This window comes from Homarus americanus, unplaced genomic scaffold, assembly GCF_018991925.1.
Source record: "Homarus americanus isolate GMGI-L3 unplaced genomic scaffold, GMGI_Hamer_2.0 scaffold55844, whole genome shotgun sequence".
Taxonomy (NCBI): domain Eukaryota; kingdom Metazoa; phylum Arthropoda; class Malacostraca; order Decapoda; family Nephropidae; genus Homarus; species Homarus americanus.
Window position 1 is genome coordinate 36438 of NW_024717311.1, and position 17300 is coordinate 53737.

The following is a 17300-nucleotide window of genomic DNA, read 5'->3' on the forward strand; positions in this document are numbered from 1 at the left end:
GATTGGTCACTGATTGGTTGATTCGGTACCATTAAAGCCTCGTGTGATTATAACAGGCGCGGACCACCTCATGCGTCCGTCTGTCTGTCCGTCCATAAACATTATACCTGTTGAAGTTATTGATGAACTTATACCAATATAGATACATCCTTGTGATAGATGAAAATAGATACTAGTGATAGATAGATACATCGTGATAGATAAAGACAGATACTAGTAATAGATAAAGATAGATACTAGTGATGCATATAGATAGATACTCGTGATAGATAAAGACAGATACTAGTGATAGATAAAATAGATACTAGTGATAGATAAAGATAAATACTAGTGATAGATAAAATGGATACTAGTGATAGATAAAGATAAATACTAGTGATAGATAAAATAGATACTAGTGATAGATAAAGATAAATACTAGTGATAGATAAAATAGATACTAGTGATAGATAAAGATAAATACTAGTGATAGATAAAATAGATACTAGTGATAGATAAAGATAAATACTAGTGATAGATAAAATAGATACTAGTGATAGATAAAGATAAATACTAGTGATAGATAAAATAGATACTAGTGATAGATAAAGATAAATACTAGTGATAGGTAAAATAGATACTAGTGATAGATAAATATAAATACTAGTGATAGATAAAATAGATACTAGTGATAGATAAAGATAAATACTAGTGATAGATAAAATGGATACTAGTGATAGATAAAGATAAATACTAGTGATAGATAAAATAGATACTAGTGATAGATAAAGATAAATACTAGTGATAGATAAAATAGATACTAGTGATAGATAAATATAAATACTAGTGATAGATAAAATAGATACTAGTGATAGATAAAGATCTTCGTTATAGAAAAAGATGGATACTGTACATCCCTATGACAGATTAAGATAGAGAGATAGATAGATAGATACATCATCGTAATAGATAAAACTAGACAGATCCTCGTGAAAGATAGATAAATTTGGATAGATCTTTGTGATAGATAACGATAGATATATCGATATGATAGATGAAAATAAATAGATCCATTTATTTGATAAAGATAGATGTTACTGGTGTTACTTCACGTAGACAGTTTACACCACATTACCTGAGTTGTGTGGGTATATTTATAAACCCAAGAGTTGTTTTGTTTTATTTAGAGAAATAGAGTTATGCAGACAATGGGTGAGAGTAAAGAACAACGTCGCTACAATATGAGTGTGTACACGTCTAGTACCTGTACGAGCTGAGGCATAAACACTGTCAGGTGATAATACCCAACAGTCCCTAGTGTGACAGCCACTGAGCCACAGACCAGGAACTTAACTCATCGTCCTTAGATCTAGATTCTAGATGTATGATAGTTATTTAGTGGGTCCCTTATTTTTGACCTGACCTGACTAGTCACGTCACCCCCTTCTCTTAAGCTCCTCTACGTGTGTGTTGGTGTAGGGATTAGTGGATGACATCATTATGACCTGACCTCATGTTTTATAAGGTCACCCTGTATATTTAAGCCTCTGTCCATGTAATCCAGTTGCCTCTGAAGATGTCTTCAATAAAGACGAAAGTTAAGGTGCTCCGATGTTTCCCTTTTCCCGTGTGATTTTATCAAGATTTATCTTATCCACGTTTTCATTGTGGATCTACATGAAATATATATATATATATATATATATATATATATATATATATATACATATATATATATATATATATATATAGTCAGGGGATATTATAGGTCCTCATGATAGATAAAGATGGATAAATCCTCGTGGTAGATAAATTAAAAAAATAGTGCGTCGAGAGTGATTGATAGATAGTGCTCCCCCATCTCATTGGCAAATTCGCAGCCATTTTTTCCCTCTTTTTAATGAAGGTTATTTTTAATAGTTTGTGTTTTTGATCTCTCTCTCTCTCTCTCTCTCTCTCTCTCTCTCTCTCTCCTTGATGTTATTTAATGCTGATTAATTTGGCTCTTGGTCACGAAAGAGAAGGAGAGGGGGGGAGGAGAGAGAAAGAACAAGGTTGGATAAATAAAGAAGAAAGAGAAAGGAAAGGGGAATAAGAAAAAATAAAAGGAAAGAGGTGAAGTAAGGTGAGAACAAGAGAAAGAAAGAGAGAGAGTAGAAAGAAGGAATAGAGGGAGAAAGGGAGAGAGAAACATTTAGGGAGACACGGAAAGAGGCAGAGAGACTGAGGGATTGAATTGAATTGAAAGACTTTAATTAGCCAAAAAAAAAACACACAGATACAGAGTGGGTGATAATAACAATATTAACATGGCTGAGGCAGTTGAGAACCTGAGCTCACTTTTAGGCACTTGATATATACTATACATTTATCTCAAGGAAGTATTATGTAACATTTAGTAACATCTGGAATAGTACAATAGCATGGTGGTAATTAGAACACCTCATTATGTTATCACGGTTATCACTTCAATATTTATTTATTTTATTTATTTATTATTTTTTATTATATGTATATACATAAATTATAGTGGAATTGAAAACAAATAAAATGGGGAAGCAGTACAGCATGGGTTGTACAGTATTAAGGTTGAAAAAGAGGACATCTATTTACATGATAAATTCCGATAAAACGGTTTTGATGGTACAATAATAGCAGGTACTGTGTATATAGTAGGTATTACAAGAAATATTAATACTTAGACAATAGATATTTTTTAAGAGATGATTTAAAGGAAGGGAGCGTAGTCTTTGCTCTGATGGGTGGGGGTAAGTTGTTCCACATCTTCACACCATTATATTTTATGGGGGTCTTGGACTGAGAGGAGCGCATGGGGGTTGGTCTTAGTAACTCTGGGTGCCTTAAGTTGTATCTCTGATTATTCCGGAACTGGAAATAATTATTGTCAAGCAAGTGATTGATAGATTTGTAAACAAAGAGGGCACAGCAGTAGGTGTTAATATCTTCGAATTTTAACATTTTCACTTTCGCAAATTTATCGTTTGTGTGATCTGCTTTTTTCAAGTAGGTCATTATCCGTACAACTTTCTTTTGTGCAGTAACCAGGGATTGTGTTTTTGAAGAGCCAGAGGCCCCCCATAGTGTGTGACAGTGTATCAATTGTTGGTAAACAAGATCATGATAGATTGTTTGCATTGCTGTTTATTGACTTTACTGTGAATGGCTTGTATGTGGTTTCTCCAGTTAAATTTCTCATCAACAATAACTCCGAGGAATTTAGTATTTTGTTCTCGTTTGAGGACTGTATTACCAAGGTACAGGGGGTCCGAGTCAGGGGGAAAGTTTTTCGTTCTGTGAAAGATCGTGTTGGGGTTTTTCTCAAGCTTTATTGTCAGATTATTATGTATTACCCAGATCCTGACTTTAGACAATTCAGTGCTCATAGTTCTCATCAAGGAATGGAGGTCTGATTTGCTGGCATAGATACTACTATCGTCTGCAAATAAGTTGTATTTTATGAGTATGCTGGCGTGGACTATGTCGTTTATGTACAACAAAAATAGTACTGGACCGAGAATGGAACCTTAGGGGACGCCATACAAGATTGGCGAGGAGTCAGATTGATGATTATTATAGCAGACATACTGCTTCCTGTTGGACAGATTTGAGGTAAACCAATTGTGGGACAAGCCCCTAACGCCGTAATGTTCAAGCTTTGAAAGGAGGATGGTATGGTCGACAGTATCGAAGGCTTTAGAGAGGTCCAAGAATATACCGACTGTGAACTGACTGTCATCAAAGGAATTTAAGATGTCATTAGTAAAGGATAGCAGAGCACTCTCAGTCGACCTTCTAGCTCTGAATCCAAACTGGGAGTCTGCAAAGATGTTATTGGCATTGCAGAAGGAATTTAGTCTATTACATGCTAGCTTCTCCAGTATCTTACTCAAGGCTTGGAGGACTGATATGGGGCGGTAAATTAAGGGAGATCTGTAGAGAAGGAAGGAGACCAAGCGAGAGAAGTAGGAAGACTAATGGGTGAAAGCAGGTAGAATAAGGGAGTGAAGTAGGGAGACTAAGAGAGTGAGGCATGAAGGCAGGGAGACTAAGAAAGAAGGAATGCTAAGGAAGAAGGGAACAAGGGGACTATGGAAGAAGGGAAACAAAGGGAGAAGGAAGAGCCTAAGGGTAAGGGCAAGGGAGGTTAAGAGTGAAAGGAGTCTAAGGGGGGAGTTTAGTGGAGAATGGTAACTAAGGAAGGAGGGAGAATAAGAGGAAAATGATATTAAGGGAGAAGGGAAAATAAGGAAGAGGATAACTAAGAAAGAGGGAGAATAAAGAAGAAGGCGAGACCAAGGGAGATTGGAGAATAAGGGACAATGGCTACTAAGGGAGAATAAGGGATAAATTAGACTGAAGGAGAAGGAAGACTAAGATATAAGGGAGACTAAAGAAGAAGAGAGACTAAGAGAGAAGGAAACTAAGGAATAAAGGTGAAGAAGGTAGAAGGGAGATTAAGGGAGAAGAGAGAATAAGGTAGAATGGAGATTAAAGGGGAATGGAGAATAAAGGAGAAGGAAGGTTAAGGAAGAAGGGAGACTAAGGGAGAGGCGAAACTAAGAGAGAAGGGGAACTAAGGAAGAAGGGAGAATAAGGGAAAAGGGGTAATTAGGCAGAACGGCGATTAAGGGAGAATGAAGGTTAATGAAGAAGGGAGACTAAGGTATGAGGGAGACTAAAAGAGAAGGGAAACTAACGAATAAGGTAGAAGGGAGATTAAGGGGGAATGGAGAATAAGGTAGAACCTAAATTAAAGGAGAATGAAAAATAAGGGAGAAGGAAGGTTAAGGAAGAAAAGATACTAAGATATGAGGGAGAAGGGAGAATAAGGTAGAACGGAGATTAAGGGAGAAGGAAGGTTAGGGGTGAAGGGAAACTAATGGAGAGGAACATATCTCGTCTAATAATTCAATTTGGACGCGGTTTTAAAACATCTCGAGCCATCCATTGTGTGACGGGGGAAGAGGAGGCCAATAATGTGGGCTTTTATCAGGTGCCTCCTAATGTATCCCCTAGGTCTCCAGTGTGTCTCCTAGCTACCCAGTGTGTCTCCTAGACCCCCAGTGTGTATCCTAACTCCCCATTGTGCTTCCTAGACCCTCGGTGTGTCTCCTACCTCTCCAGTATGTCTCCTACCTCCCCAGTGTGTCTTCTAGGTCCTAGAGCCTCAGTGTGTCTCCTAGCGCCCCAGTGTGTCTCCTAGCGCCCCAGTGTGTCTCCTAGCTCCCTAGTGTCTTCTAGACCTTCGATGTGTCTCCTAGCTACCCAGTGTGTCTCCCAACTTTCCAGTGTGTCTCCTAGCTCCCCAGTTTGTCTCCTACCTCTTCAGTGTGTCTCTAGCTCCCCAATATGTCTCCTAGGACCTAGACCCTCAGTGTGTCTCCTAGCGTCCTAGTGTGTCTCCTACCACCCAGTGTTTCTTCTAGCTCCCCAGTATGTCTCCTAGCTCCCCAGTGTGTCTCCTAGCTCCCCAGTGTTTCTTCTAGCTCCCCAGAACGTCTCCTAGCTCCCCAGTGCGTCTCCTAGTTACCCAGTGCGTCTCCTAGCTCCCCAGTGTGTCTCCTAGCTGTCCAGTGTGTCTTCTAACTTCCCAGTGTGTCTCCTAGCCTCCCATTATCTCCTAGCTCTCCCCTCAGCCGGTGTCCTCTTGTTACACTGCATTAATACTGAACATCAAGGCTGGAGATCAAACACATTTACCAACATTGGCTGAGTTTTAGCAATCATTCTCCCGGAGCCTCAGTTCTCTCTAATGTATTATATTATTATTATTATTATTATTATTATTATTATTATTATTATTATTATTATTATTATTATTATTATTATTATTATTATTATTATTCAGCTCAGTGGGTGGCAGAGGACCACGAGTTTCTCTCAGCTGAATAAAACCGTCAGACGTTAACCGGAATAAAATTAAGTGCGACAGTACTCCTTAACGCCTTCTGTACCGGGGTCTGTGCTAAATAAAATCGACTGATATTAGTCAAAAGAGGCGTCCCCGTTGTGAAGGGGTTAAAGTGTTAATGTTTTTGGACTGTAAACGATACCATACACCGAGTATCATGATGTTACATATAGTGTTTTTTTTTCGCTAAAGGATAATTTCGTTTTTGAGTCGAAACTTGTCTGACCCAGCATCAATATCACGATATTATAAAAGAACTTTGAACTTTTGCAGGTTTAAGTTTTTGGTTATTTTTATGTTGCTGGGTCAAAGGTCAAGGTCATTATTACGAAAACCTTAAGTCTGTTTCTCGACGTGTAACTTGTGTCCATTCACTGAGAAATATAATATTACAGAGGAACATTGTGTACAGGGAGAGGAAGATCTCTAGTAACTATAAGATCTCTGAGCCACATGTCATGGTTGTGGCCTCAAGGGGGGTCCTTCCCGAAGATTATAAACACACACACGGTCCTGGACATAACATACATACATACACACATACACACACTTTTTTTCCTCTTCTTCAACTCCCTCCCTCCCTCTCTCCTTCCTTCCTTCCCCCACCATGGCACTACTACGACCTCCCTCCAATCACGACCCTCGGGCCTTCCCTCCCTCCCTCCCTCTCTCCGTCCTTTACAAGTCCCGTCGCCTTTCTATTTCCCTCCTCCCTGTCCCCCCTCCTCTTGGTCTCCCCTTACCTTAACCAGACTTAAACTGACCTTTGTTATCTTAACCGGGATATAATCTCGTAATAGTTAGAGGAATCATCTCTGTTAATGTCCAAAATTATATAAAACTAATTTTGTTCAGTGTAATTTGGTCTCAGTACTGCACCTGCTATTTCAACCACTCCTGTCAATCTCCTCAAGAGCTCCCCTCAGGTCACTATCGATACCACTCTCAGCCAATCATTACTTAGCCCAAACCATCTTCTGTTTTCTTATTGGTTGCCTTTGTTCTAAGATAGCACCAGAGTCGACCTTCCGCACCATCGACTCTTCCAACATTGCTCTACCTTGGCCTAAGGGTTCGCGAAAGCTCTTAAGGTGAATGAATCCCGTAACTGTAAGACTTTACCTTACCTGTTTACCTTAAAATAAAACACGAAACAAGATATTCATAAATCAAAATGGCTACAGATTATAGCTGAAACTTTACCTTAACTAGATTATCTACCTAATATTGATTCCTAATTGGTGTTAAGTGAACGTATCTAGTTACAGTACAGACACAAGCACAGTACATGTACAGTTCTAATGATTACTGTACACTATTGCGCCACATATTGTACACATATTACTACACATAAAGATAAGCATAGTACATATGTTGCAGTACACGTTTTGTACATCATCATTACATCAGAGGAAAAGTTTCAAGTCATTAAATTTAACATTATCTATTTTTTGTAATAAAGTTTTAATTTACTTATAATGACTTGGTCTCCCCTTGACCTAACTATAATGTCTCTTCCCGTTTTTTGATACAGACAACAGAAAAAATTGTGTGGTCACGTTTTTTGTTGTAGAAATTGAGAGATGTTGTCATTCTTTTATTGTAAACCAAGAGTGTGTGGGAGGGAGGCAGTGGTGGACGGGGAAACGGATGATGGAGGAAACAGGTGGGGGGAAGGGAAGGTGTGTGGGAAGACGGAGGGGGTAGGAGGGAGAGGAGGGATATTGGTATTGATATTGAACAGTTTATTTAGCCAAAAGAACACAGATACAGAGTCGATTAAAAATCACAATATTAACATGGCTGAGCCAGTTGAGACCCTGAGCTCTCTTGAAGGCACCTGATATATACTGTACATTCATCTCAAGGAAGTATTATGCAACATTTAGTATCATCTAGAATAGTACACATAGCATGGTGGTAATAAGAACACGTCAGAATGTTACCACGGTTATCACTTCGATATTTATTTATTTTATTTACTTATCTATTTATTTTACATTTTCTCCAATTATCTTATAAGTACTGTATATACATAATTTACAGTGAAATTGAAAAACATAAATATGATAAGGGAGGGAAGCAGTATTGAGGTGGAACGAGAGGACAGAGCTGTCAGGATTATGTCTAATTGGCAAATATATTTATTGCAATGTAATTTCTATCTATCTATATGATAATTTCTGATAAAATGGTTTTGGTTGTACAATAAAAGCAGGAATATAAAGTTGGTATTACAAAAAATATTAATACTTAGACAATAGATATTTTTTTAAGAGATGATTAAAAGGAATGGAGTGTACAGTTGTCTTTGCTCGGATGGGTGGGGGGTAAGTTGTTCCACACCTTCACACTGTGATATTTTATGGAGGTCTGGGACTGAACAGAGTGCATGGGGGGTGGTCTTAGTAGCTATTAGTGCCTTAAGTTGTATCTCTGATTATTCCGGAACTGGAAATAATTGTTGTCAAGCAATTAATTGATAGATTTGTAAACAAATAGAGCACAGCAGTAGGTGTTAATATCCTCGAATTTTAACATTTTCAATTTAGCAAATAGTTCGTGTGTGTGATCAGTTTTTTCAAGTAGGTCATCGTCCGCACAATTCTCTTTTGTGCAGTAACCAGGGATTGGGTTTTTGAAGAGCCAGAGGCCCCCATAGTGTATGATACAGAATACCTCACTGTTTATTGACTTTACTGTGAATGGCTTGTATGTGGTTTCTCCAGCTAAGTTTCTCATCAACAATAACCCCAAGCAATTTAGTATGTTGTTTGCGTTTGAGGACTGTATTACCTACAGTAGGTACAGGGGGTCCAAATCTGGGGATAAGTTTTTCCTTTTGTGAAAGATCGTGTAGTGAGTTTTTTCGTGGTTTAAGGTCAGTTTATTACGTAATACCCAAGTCCTGACCTTAGTCAATTCATTGTTCATAGTTCTCATCAAGGAATGGAAGTCTAAGTTGCTGGCATAGAGATTACTATCGTCTGCAAATGAGTTGTATTTTATGAGTGTGCTGGCGTGGACTATGTTGTTTATATACAACAAAAACAGTACTGGACCGAGAATTGAACCTTGAGGGAAGCCATACAAAATTGGTGAGGAGTCATATTGATGATAATTATAGCAGACATACTGCTTCCTGTTAGTTAGATATGAGGTAAACCAATTGTGGGACAGGCCCCTAACGCCGTAATGTTCAAGCTTTAAAAGGAGGATGGTATGGTCGACAGTATCGAAGGCTTTAGGGAGGTCCAAGAATATACCGACTGTGAACTGACTGTCATCAAAAGAGTTTAAGATGTCATGAGTAAAGGATAGCAGAGCATTCTCATTCAACCTTCTAGCTCTAAATCCAAACTGGGAGTCTGTAAAGATGTTATTGGCATTGCAGAAGGAATTTAATCTACTGCATGCTTTAGCATTTTTCAGGTAATTTGGAAAGACACCACTAGTGAAGGAGGAGTTACAAATGTGGAGGAGAACAGGTAGTAATAAGTGGGGAACTTTCTTAATGATGCTCATTGGTATAGTGTCTTCGCCTGCTGCTGCATGTTTGGACATTTTTATGATGGTCAATAATTCATCCGCTATGAAAGGGATAAGAACAGCTCATCTTGCTTGTCTGATTTGCAGGTAGGCTCTGAATTCCTCATGGTGATTAGGATGCTCACTGCAAGATTTTTGTCAACATTAATAAAATAATCGAAGTGGTTGGTATTGAGGGAGGGTTCCGTTACAACTGAATCATTTATCACGAATCTGAGTGGTGGGGGGGGGAGGTTGGGTGTTCCTATTCTGAATAGAATTTATGATACTCCAGGTTTTCTTACTGTTGCATGGTGTTGACTGGAGCTTATTTGTATAATAGTTACTTCTGGCATTTCTGACTGCTTGAGTTACTCTATTTCTGATACTTAGGGAAGCAAATTTCCTTTGGAGTTTGTGTTTTTCTTTTATCATTGCCTTAATTTCACTTGTGATATAGGATGTGGAAATGGATACAGTTTTCACTGACTTAGTCTGTAGCGGGAGGCATTTATCAAAGCAAGCATTGAAGATGTAAGAGAAGTTGCAGCAGGTCACGTTAGGGTTGTCGGAGGCATAGACAAGATCCCAGTTAGCATTCATTAGGTTGTTATAAAAAAGGAGCATGTTGTCGGTGCAGTAGTCTCTGTATTGTATTGAGACTCTACTAGACCTTTCAGATCTTGCGGCTGTTTTATACATGGCAAAAACTAGGAAGTGATCTGAGATATTGTTGTAAATAATTCCACTTGCGAGGTTGTTAGGAGTGTTGTTAGTCCAGATATGATCTATCACAGTGGCAGAGGTGGTAGTTACTCTAGTGGGTTTGGTTATTGTGTTGAAGAAGAGTTTAGACTGGCAGGTAGCAAGAAGGTCTAATATTGAGGTGTCGGATTCTGATTTTAATAGATCAAGGTTGAAATCTCCTGTAATGTAACAAAGTTTCCTCTTTGAACTTATGATAGAGACAAGCTCCGAAAATTTATCAAGAAAGCTCCTTACATTAGTGTGGGGTCTTCTGTAGATTACTCCTACTCGAATATTTCATTTGTCGTTATGTAATTCAGTGAAAACACTCTCCATGAACTTCTCCTGAACCATTAAATCATCTCTTACAGAAGTGTTATACTTGATATCAACATAATACACTGATCTATAAAGGTATCTAAGTGAAGGGGAATACTGCTGATGTTATGGCTAATTAAGGAGAAGGAATGAGGTAGTAGGAGACTAGAACTAAACTCGGGAGAGTCAGGAAAGTAATAATAGTTGAACTTGGGGTTGGTGTAACTCAGCGAGTTTTGTAGAAAGGCATCAGGGTCAATATGAGGTAGTATTGTGTCGACACCATGGGTGAAGGGGGTGTAACACATACGATCATCTAAGGGAACGACACTAGCATCATCCGTGTAGGAATATTGATAGTGATCAAGGAACAGCAAAATCTCAGGGTCACTGAGGTGTGGGTCGGAGGAATCGAATTATGAGTAGAAAAAATATACACACGTGTATTTACATACACAAACACACACCTGCACACACAAACGTACACACAGTGACACGGGCATACACTTAAATGACCACACAATCACACAAAATCGAACAGAAGTGAAATAAAGAATTGTGAGCACATGTCAACATTTAGCGCGGCAATTCTAGACTCTGGCCCTAAAAATATTCACCCAATTTCACCGTCAAAATATTCTAGTACAGTACCTGGTAAATATGGCTGGATAAAAGGACGATGGTTTAATTTATTATTCAAGACACACAATACTACGGAAATTAATTATGTGAGAATAGAAAACTTGAGTAGTAAGGAGCTGTCAGTCCGCTTTGTGAAGTTAAACGCGGCCACGATCGTCACTCCTTTGGCTTCTGGCTTTTGGCGGGAAACCAGATGGAGAGGAAAGAGCCGCCCACCCACCCGTCTCTCTTCCCAGGGTGGATTTGTCATTTTGATAAGAGTGTTCATTGCGGGAACCTTTCATATCTCGCTGACACTTATTAAATTAGAGGCTAGGTAAATTGCATTGGTATTTTCTATATTGCATCGAAGTATTTCTGATGAAAATTATTATTCTATCTATGTGTGTGTGTGGAGCTGACTTAACCGGGGCTAAATATAATTTAGAATTCATGAATCAATTTATCATTTAAAAGAAAAAGAAAAACGCGATATCTAATATAAATATACAATCTAATATGAATCTAAATCAATAAATGGCGGGTTTTTATTCGAAATAGTTGTGGCGGGGTGTGATGAGAGGAGGGGATAGAGGGAGGGAGGACGGCCGCCGTGACCCACACACACTCGGGACTGCACGGCCAATCAGCTTCATAATCATGGCGTAATGGGATCGTGGGGGGCAACGTTGCCGGAAATCCCATATACACGGCCTTTGATCTTAACTTTTAGAGGATCTGCCACACAGAGACACACGACCAGGCCAAAAGGCGGTGCAGAAATAAGGTAAATTAAACCTCCCGTGTGTGATGAAGAGTTGTTATGGGGCGGGATACGAGCCTTAACCATTATTATTACTTTGGACGAGTTACTGTTTCTTTAGATAGATAGATAGATAGATAGATAGATAGAATAATGAAAAAGATTTATCAGTTAACCTAAAAAATATGTATAAAAAAGATTGACTACTGTACATAACTTGACGTCCTGTTACGGGTAGTGTGGATACAGTACAACATGGCCGGCACTGTACTCGACCACCTCCATTTCCCCAACTGTAAAGGGATCATCAGAAGGTTACCCCTACCAGCTGACTTCACCTGATGATTAAGCACCCTAACGTAACCTAGGGTAGGTTGGATGGGGTTAGGTTAGGTTATGTTAGTGTTAGGTTATATTAGCGTTATGTTTTGTAAGACTACAGTAGTGTTGTGTTAGAGCATGTTAGTGTTATGTTAGATTATGTTAGTGTTATGTTAGATTATGTTAGTGTTATGTTAGATTATGTTAGTGTTATGTTAGATTATGTTAGTGTTATGTTAGATTATCAGATTCAGATTTGCCCCCGAGGGGGCTAGTTTATTGGGCACCCCCCTACATCCTGTGCAAGGTGAAGCGCAGAAGCGTTTACAGCGCCCAACAGGGAAGTATGAAAAGTTCATACTTGCCTTTATGACTCGTACATTAAGGGCGTAAAAGCCTGAAGGGTCATAGGTTTTGTCAAGTTACATAAAGTGAGAGAATGATGAGTGTGTGGGGGGAAAGTTCCCGGTACATTTCATCTGTTTATGGCAAAGAGTGGCAGGTCCCTAATAATGTCAAATGCCAGGCCTGTGACTAGGAGGAGGGATATCTGGTCTGGGAGGGAAGAGGTGTTGGTAACGGCTGGGGACCTATAGGAGGAGGTTATAGGGCAAGTGAGGATGTAGTGAGAGAGGGTGTGAGAGTCGGGTTGGCCACAAAGCTTACAAACAGTGCGGCCAGGCTCAGGGTTGCCAATGTACTCCCATAGGTACCTGTACCCTAGGCGCAGTCTCATGTATATAAGCTGTTGAGATCGAGTCAGGGATTGATATTCTTTGTAGTGGCGGTTGTCGTCACATGTTAGATTATGTTAGTGTTATGTTAGATTATGTTAGTGTTATGTTAGATTATGTTAGTGTTATGTTAGATTATGTTAGTGTTATGTTAGAGCATGTTAGTGTTATGTTAGATTATGTTAGTGTTATGTTAGATTATGTTAGTGTTAGGTTAGATTATGTTAGTGTTATGTTAGATTATGTTTGTGTTATGTTAGATTATGTTAGTGTTATGTTAGATTATGTTTGTGTTATGTTAGATTATGTTAGTGTTATGTTAGATTATGTTAGTGTTATGTTAGAGCATGTTAGTGTTGTTAGATTATGTTAGTGTTATGTTAGATTATGTTAGTGTTATGTTAGATTATATTAGTGTTATGTTAGATTATGTTAGTGTTATGTTAGATTATGTTAGTGTTATGTTAGATTATGTTAGTGTTATGTTAGATTATGTTAGTGTTATGTTAGAACATGTTAGTGTTATGTTAGATTATGTTAATGTTATGTTAGATTATGTTAGTGTTATGTTAGATTATGTTAGTGTTATGTTAGATTATGTTAGTGTAATGTTAGATTATGTTAGTGTAATGTTAGATTATGTTAGTGTTATGTTAGATTATGTTAGTGATTAGTGTTATATTTAGATTAGATTATGTTAGTGTTATGTTAGATTATGTTAGTGTTATGTTAGATTATGTTAGTGTTATGTTAGATTATATTGGTGTTATGTTAGTTATTATGTTAGTGTTATGTTAGATTATGTGTTATGTTAGTTATGTTAGTGTTAGATTATGTTAGTGTTATAGATTATGTTAGTGTTATGTTAGTGTTATGTTAGATGATTATGTTGGTGTTATGTTAGATTATGTTAGTGTTATGTTAGATTATGTTAGTGTTATGTTAGATTATGTTTGTGTTATGTTAGATTATGTTAGTGTTATGTTAGATTATGTTAGTGTTATGTTAGAGCATGTTAGTGTTATGTTAGATTATGTTAGTGTTATGTTAGAGCATGTTAGTGTTATGTTAGATTATGTTAGTGTTATGTTAGATTATGTTAGTGTTATGTAAAATTGTGTTTGTGTTATGCTAGATTATGTTAGTGTTATGTTAGAGCATGTTAGTGTTATGTTAGATTATGTTAGTGTTATGTTAGAGCATGTTAGTGTTATGTTAGATTATGTTAGTGTTATGTTAGATTATGTTAGTGTTATGTAAAATTATGTTTGTGTTATGCTAGATTATGTTAGTGTTAGCTTATGTTAAATTATGTTAGTGCTAAGTTACATTACGTTATGTTAGATTAGGCTAGATATAGATAAGATTAAGTTAGGCTAAGTTAATCTAAGTTAGGTTAGATAAGATTAAGTTGAAGGTGAAATAAACTAGGGTGTCTTGTTCAAATGACCCCTGTAAAGTCAGGAACCTATTCACAGCTGGGTGAACTGCGGGTATCCTGGGCGAGAAATAGCTACCCTTTGGACAGGAGGAGAACGCTGTACCCACTCGGCCACCACACACCACACCAACAACAGGTTAATTGCCTTAGCTTGTTACCTACAGCAATATGGTTATCGTATAGACTAAAGGTGTTGTTTGCTGGGGGGGGGGGACTCACCTGTCTCGGTAATAATTCTGTATATTTACATCACCTTAAGCAACAGTTCCATTTAGCTATTGGGCCACCTGAAGATTAGACACCCCAACTCATTTCACCTTAAGATTAATCATCCTACCGTAGCCTAATCTAACCTTCTTCAACCTAACCTAACCTAACCTAACCTAACCTAACCTAACCTAACCTAATCTAACCTAACCTAACATAACCTAACCTAACCTAACCTAACCTAAAGCGTGTAAAATATACCCTAATCTCCTTACTAATAATTGCTATATCACTTCATCCTTAACAAATCACTAAACAGCTTCTGACAATTAATTATTTCCATCATTGTTGTCTTGGCCACCCCCACCCCCCCTCCAATACTCACCTACAACAATGATAATTTCGATGAATTAGTTTCAATTTCCCATTACCGTCTCCCGCCCCCCGTTGCCAATCATGTTACAATGAGCTACTGAAATTAATTTCCTCGTTTATATATAGTCCTGTCTAAGTCTAGTTGCCAAATATTTGTGTGTGTGTGTGTGTGTGTGTGTGTGTGTGTGTGTGTGTGTGTGTGTGTGTGTGTGTGTGTGTGTGTGTGTGTGTAGACTGCTAGAGTATCCATCGAGATTATTTTTTGTTTGTTTTTATATCTAGTCTTTTGTGTTTTCTTTAGTTGGTCTATTTTTTCTTTTTTCATCTATCTAACAAACGTTCTGAACTGTCGACTTCAATCTCATACATATGCATCAGGCAGCTCTATGCTGTAGCCTACTGAGTAACTGATGGAGCGACTCATTTTATTCTCTTCCCTCTCTTGTGTTGTATATTGGTTAGGTTAGGTTAGGTTAGGTTAAAGTAGGTCAGCTTAAGCAGGATAAGTTAGGTCATGCTAGGTTCAGCTAAGATTAGGTCAGGTTAGGTCAGGCTAGGTTATCGTTGGTTAGTTTAGTTCAGTTTACGTAAGGTTAGTTTAGGTTAGGGTAGAGCAGGAAGTATAGGCCTAATTAAGTTTGGTTAGGTTAGCTTTGGTTAGGTTGCATTACATTAAGTTATGTAACTTTATGTTTTTGGTAAAAAAATTAAGTCGACTATACTGTAAATAATAACTAATTTATTATTATTATTATTATTATTATTATTATTATTATTATTATTATTATTATTATTATTATTATTATTATTATTATTATTATTATTATTATTATTATTATTATTATTATGCACTTGCAATTTATTATAGTTATAATGTAAAATAGAGGATAACATTATATTATCTTAACATAACCTCACCTAACCTAACCTAATCTAAACTAACCACCTTTCGTCTAAACTAACTTAACCAAACCTAAGCTGACCTAACTTGACCTAAAATAACTTAACCTAACTTAACTTACCATACACTAATCTAACCTAACCAAAACTAACCTAACCTAACTTAACCTAAGCAAACTCTACCGAACTTAACTCAATTTTACCTAACCTAGCCTGCTCTAACCTAACTTAAATTTATAAACCTAATATAACCGAATCTTACCCACTACCTAGAGTACCTTGATTTAACCTAAACTAGCCTAACCAACCTTAACTAACCTATTTTCTTTTGGGAATAGCCCAACCGGACACAAGTCATCGACTCACAACGGGGCCTGGGAGGGGGGGGCGGGCAATAGAAATTACAAAAGATAGAGGAGAAAACTACAATATTAATCTGCCACAACGCGCATGCGTGCGTAGTGTCAACAAAGGCTGTAAGAGACTGCTCCTTAAAATTCGTATTTCTGACGAATTCAGCGAGTCTACCAATCCCAGCCTGTGCAGACAACTATAGTAAGACCCAGTTATCAGCACAGTGGCATATATATTTTTGTTACTTTTGGACTTTGTCATTTTTGGGGATAAAACATCTGGTCCTACCACCCGATCCCTCTGAGCAAAGTTTTTCAAATTTGCGCATGCGCAATGTGATAGTGTGACGTAGCAGTGACGTCATTACCACTCCACCTGACTGCAGTGTTGCCAACGTGCCCTATGCCCGCCGTTAAACGCTCCCGTTAGTTGGAAACGGCGGCAGTAGGTGACAGTGATGCTGACGACTTTCTTCTTGAAGACACGTCAAAGAAGAAGCAGAAACCTCAGAAGTCAGGGTCTCCAGCAGGGGCCACGGCTCCCCCTTGCACCCCTTCTGGGGCTGTAGAGGGTGGACTCCTGTCATCGGGGTCCCCAAGTGAGCCTACATGTGGCTCAATGACCGACCCTCCGCCGACGATGGACATAGGGGATTCCCTTTGTCTCCCTGCCCCGTCGCGCCTTCGTCGTCTCGCCTTCCCTCGGGACTTGCCTCTGAGCACACGGACGACCTGGTTCTTCCGTCACTGCTCTCCACTTCAGGACTCAACACTTCGCCTCCGCCGAGGTCCCACAGCCGTGATAGTCACCACACAAATGGACGAGACGGTACGCCTGCTCACTCAGGTGGGCTTTCCTGCTCCCCAGGGGGAGGTGATGCTGAAGTTCACCATCATCACCCCAGAAACTCGTCGTACCAAGGTAATGGTTCGCCACGTACCCTGGGAGATCCCTATCGACGATCTTCGCCCTCTTCTCCCACAACTACTGGACATGGAACGCCGCATCAACCCGGTCTCCAAACGTCCATCCAACGAACTCATCGGCTGGTGGGTGGGCCCCCTCCCCCCGAAGGTGAAT

At 38.6% G+C, this 17300-nt stretch overlaps 1 protein-coding gene across 1 annotated transcript in view; it reads left to right on the forward strand.

Moving 5' to 3' along the window:
• Nucleotides 1-14416: 14416 nt before the first annotated feature.
• LOC121858854 (sodium-dependent serotonin transporter-like) overlaps nucleotides 14417-17300 on the forward strand; it is a gene marked incomplete at its 3' end in the record, with an annotated part of 66000 nt that continues 63116 nt past the window's right edge. The window contains 1 exon segment of the mRNA XM_042355511.1: nucleotides 14417-14520.